Here is a 5,000-nt window from a genome sequence, read left to right on the forward strand (position 1 = left end):
GAGAAAGAGAGAACAAAAATATATGGATAGAAAGAGAAAGAAGATATGTGATGGAAAGGAAACAAATAAAAACAAAAACGGGAGGTGAGAGAACGAGAAAGAAAAGAGAAGAAATACGAATAAAACGGGAAGAAAAGGAAGAAAATCCTTAGAACAAAAGTACAAGCGGAGACGATAGACTCATAACAAGAGAAATGAACTGAGAATCAAAGTACAAAAGAGGAAGAGAGAGAGGAGAGAATAGAAAAGAGAAGAGGGGAGAGGCGAGGAGGGGAAGAGAGGGACCTAGAATAAGTGGAATAGTCGATTGTTGTTTGTGAAGAGGCAGTGAGGACGTGGTTGTTAACGGTGAAGGGGAGGGGTCGGGTGGAGTTGAAGGTGGGGGGGGGGGTACGAAGGGAAGGGAATGGGGGAGTGAAGGGGGAAGGGGAAGAGAGGGGGAAGGAGTGGAGGAGGGAGAAGGGAGGGGATATGAAGGGAAGGAGTCGGGAGGACCGGAGGGAGGAAGGGATAGGAAGGGAAGGGGGATGAGGGAATGTAAGAGCAATGGGGAAGGGAGGGAGAGGGTGAGAAGGAGGGACGAGTTGAGGGGGGGGGTTAGGGGGAGGAATACGAAGGGAAGGGGATGGGGGAGGGGAGGGGATGGGGAGGGGTCGGTCGAGGGGAATTGGGTTGGAGGACCACTCAAAGGTTGTATGAACTAGACGTTGGAGGTACTGGAGGTACGGGGCCTAATTATCGGTCATTTTGCGTTGGTTTAACCTTGGCCTGGTATGATGGAGAGTATTTGGGAGGGAGGGAGGAGGGAGGGGGAAGGGGAAGAGGGGGGTAGAAAGTGGAAGGGGGAGAGGGACGGGGGGTGGGAGAGGAGAGTCTGGGACAAGAGGTGATGAAGTCTTTAGATTTTTTTATACTTATTTTGTTTGGTCATCAGCAACCTCGACAGACACGTGGGACTTATTCGTATAGTTTCTCTCTTCGTATTTCCGTCAAAGGCTTCAATGGAACCGGTGATCTTCTGTCGCAACACAAATTGCAATGATAATGATTGTGATAACCATATTGATATTTGCGACAATGATATTAGTGATAGTGATAGGGATATTAATGATTGTGATGTAGATATTTCTGATTTTGATAATCATGATTATGATAATGACATTAATAATTGTGATAGTGATGTTTATGATTTTGATAATCATGATCATGATTATGATAATGACATTAATAATTGTGATAGTGATGTTTATGATTTTGATAATCATGATAATGATTGTGATAATGATACCAATGATTGTTACAATAATATATATGATTAATAATCATATTAATGATCGTGACAGTTTTATTGATGGTTATGATTATTATGTTAATGAATGTGTTAATGATATTAATGATTATGATGACGATAATAAGAAGTGTGACAATCATATCAATGGCTGTGATAATATCATCAATATTGATGAGTAATATATCGGAATGATAGTAGTAATATTAATGACATGTAATGGTGTAATCAGTGACTTGAAAATGAAGTCAAAACAAGAACAAATAATCTCATTATCAACAAGTACAACAACAATTATGAAAATAATAATAAAATTGAGAGTCGACTTTACGAAGCTGCTCCCAATTGAACCGATGCTTCAGTCAAATCTCATAATCTCATATTATCAAAAGTAAGCCAAGCATTTGTATCCAAACTGTAGATGAACAATTTTCATTATTGTATGGCTTATTCGTAAATTGAGGCAGCTGTGTTATGGCCTACATTTGACGGGGGTTTTCGTATGCAAAAATATTTGAATAGAATGTTTGTTTGCCCCGTGTTAGTAATTTCCCGTGTACGTGTTATTATTTATTATTTATGTCATGCACATGTATCGCGCATTTTTTCCCCTCTCTCTCTGTACCAGGGTGTGTATTTTTCCCTCTAGATATATCATAGTTTTCTGTTTCCCTTTGGTTTGACTACCTATTTGTTATATTTATAAATACAACATATGTATTGGTACGGTGTTATTAGACGATAATTTGATGCTAATCCTGATTGATACTAAGTGGCGCGATATTACTTTGCAGGTGTGTGAGGCAGCTGGACAGTGTAGCGCTGAGCCCGCCGTGTGACGTCCAAGTACTGCGTTAGGACGTAACCTCATGATTATTTGAAGGTAAATGGTCGCCCGGGGCAGACAGACCACAGAGTGACATTTAAGAATTTTTACCTCATTCGAAGATGGGCCGTGGAGGATGGGGTAGAGGGATGGGTAAGGGCGATGGGTGAGGGATGGGTGGGATGGAGAGGAAGTGGCAGGCACGACTCGTTCTGGAGGGAAAGTAGTTTGTCTGTGTTATTTGAATGGCTTTCGTGTTAACCGGAGACGGGATTGCTTGTAGACGAAGGTATGAGTGCATCCATTGCTAGGTTGAAACTAAGTCAGTTCGAGTCGACGCCATGAGAGCCCTTCTGAGAGAGCGAGAAAAAACAATATTTTTTCGATCTTATTACGATGGAATTTCGCGTTTACATCCGATCACATTAGAAAAGACAGTTGGTTTTTAGAATATTGATAGTCGTAAAAGGGGGCTTAACTGAAGTATCATGCATGAAATTATAATCCCATACGATTTGAGGAGGGAAAAACACCGTCGCAATTTTTAGAATGTAGATGAGGAAAGGGGATAAAATGGAGATTTTAGAAAGATAATTAAAGAAAGTGTAAATAAAAAGGGTAATACAAAGTAAACCGAAACTATTACTAAGTCAAACTTGTCTTTTCTTCATAAAGTCGTAAAACTTCCATCGATTACTCAGATTTTAAAATTGCCGTCCCATAATGAATCAGAAACTACTATAACCAAAATCCTCCAGAAGGAAAAGAAAAAAAAAGTCTATTAATGCAGAAAAGAAAATTCCCTGCCACCATAAACTTTCCCTTACGATCCTTTACATAAATGAACTGAATTCCTTTCTGAAAGTGATCAAAAGTTTGAGGTTGTGCGAACTTAGGCGTCTGATCTCGGACTGGTGTCTGTTGTAAATGTGCCGTTGCGACCCAACTTCGCCCCGGTAAAGACTCTCTCTGGACCTTTAACTTAGCTTGAGTGCCGGCCTCTTTCCTCGCTCGCTGGGGGAGGCTGGGGTGGGGGGAAACTGGGGGAGGGGGAGGAGGACAGGGAGATGGGGGTTGGTGGATTGGGAGGTAGGGGGAGGCTGGGGGAGAGGATGGGGAGAGAAGTGACTGGGTGATAGGAGGAGACTGGGGGAGAGGGTAGAATGGGATATCAGGGGAGGCTGGGGGATGAAGGGGAAGGGAGACTCCCACTCCCGCTCGTCGATTCCCTTCTAGAGAAGGGAGAAAGAAAGCTGGGGGAGTCGCCTCACAACTACGGCCGTCCTGGGGTGAGGAGACACCGCGGGGACGCACCTCGTCGTGGGGGCAGAGCTGCAGGACACTGGCTGGGGGCGTGGAGGCAGAGGTGTCGATCCTGTGGGTGAGGAATCATTCCATCACAGTGACGGGACGTATGACTGTGACGAGGGGAAGCGAGGGAAACGTGTCAAGGCTATGTGTCGAAGCCGGGGAGGAGAGGCAGAGGAAGAAGGAAAGGGGAGAGGGGGAGAGGGTCGCTGGGCAGTGTGTTGATTCTGGGGAGTGGAGGCTAGGGAGCCTTAGTGCTGTGTTACGTGCAATATAAGGACACAGCGGAGTTCCTGGGCGTGTACAGCGGTTCCGAAGAGGAGGAGGTTATTAGAAAACAACTCTCACAGCTGTGTCAGGACCTGGGGGTGAAATGGAGGATGAGGGACCACTTTGTTACGCTGTTCGCTGCGTAAAGTTTTTTTTCTTTCCTTCTTTTTTTTTGTCTCTCGCTCCTCTTTTCTTTTTTTACTTCTTAGGGTTAATTTTTTCCTTCTTTAATCATCATTTGTATTCATACGCTTCTTAGTAATTATCCTTTCCGTCGTCATCCTTTTTTTTTCTTTTTTCCCCCTATATGTGTGTGTGTGTGTGTGCGTGCGTGCGTTTTTTAAACACACACATACATACATACATACATACAACATACATACATACACACATGCACACATGCACACATACACACATACACACATGCACACATACACACATACACATGCGCATGTATGTATATATGTATACATAAATATATACATGTGTATACAAATGTATATATACATACACACACACACACACACACACACACACACACACACACACACACACACACACACACACACACACACACACACACACACACACACATATATATATATATATATATATATATATATATATATATATATATATATATATATATATATAAATGTACTGTCCTACAAGTAATATAATTAAGATTATGTACGATTAATCACCTAGCATCGCAGAAGTAAGACCCACCTACGAAAGCCACACGCCCACCTCAGCCTCTCTTCATCTAGAATTTGTAGTACCCTTTTTTCACCATTATACATCACACATATCACGTAAAAAGGCCAGATATTACCCCGAGGTCGCTGATGCTGAGACCTTGGATACAAACCACGAATGGTAAGATCTACCCCCCCCCCTAACCAAAAAAAAAAAAAAAAGAAAAAAAAAAACGAAAATAGCCACCCACGTACATTACGATGAAAAGGGGCAAAGACATGTTATTTGGGAGGGAGGGGGAAAAAGTATAAAAGCAGTTAAAGGGTAACCAATCTCGCCAGCGTCCGGTCGGGTCGTCTTGGTCAACTTCCAGCAAGAGTCGACCGAATGGAGAGAGAGAGAGAGAGAGAGAGAGGAAGGAAAAAAAAGGGGAGAGGGAATGGGAGAAGGAGGAGGAGAGATAGAGTGTGTGAAAGAGAGAGAAAACGCGCACGAGGGCGAGAAGGAGGGATCAGAGGGAGAGGGGGAGGGAGAAGGATTGGGATTATGAGTAGGAGAAAGAGTATGTGAAAGAGAGAGAAAGAGCGCACGAGAGCGAACCAAATCAAG

The 5,000-nt window shown here is 43.1% G+C and overlaps 1 protein-coding gene across 5 annotated transcripts in view; it reads left to right on the forward strand.

Annotated features, from left to right (window-relative positions):
- The window catches only part of LOC122248757 (homeobox protein PKNOX1), a 365,717-nt gene that overhangs the window by 187,374 nt on the left and 173,343 nt on the right, over window positions 1–5,000 (forward strand). For 3 of the 5 annotated variants that reach the window (XM_043009013.2, XM_043009049.2, XM_043009093.2), the window contains exon 2: window positions 2,083–2,171. The exons of the other annotated variants lie outside the window; for them this stretch is intronic. The gene's annotated coding sequence lies outside the window, so the exon portion shown is untranslated. The remainder of the gene's footprint in view (window positions 1–2,082; window positions 2,172–5,000) is intronic. 5 annotated transcript variants of the gene reach the window in all.

The sequence above is a fragment of the Penaeus japonicus genome, unplaced genomic scaffold (genome assembly GCF_977035675.1).
Source record: "Penaeus japonicus unplaced genomic scaffold, GWHDUDI00000001_assembly GWHDUDI00000014, whole genome shotgun sequence".
Classification (NCBI taxonomy): domain Eukaryota; kingdom Metazoa; phylum Arthropoda; class Malacostraca; order Decapoda; family Penaeidae; genus Penaeus; species Penaeus japonicus.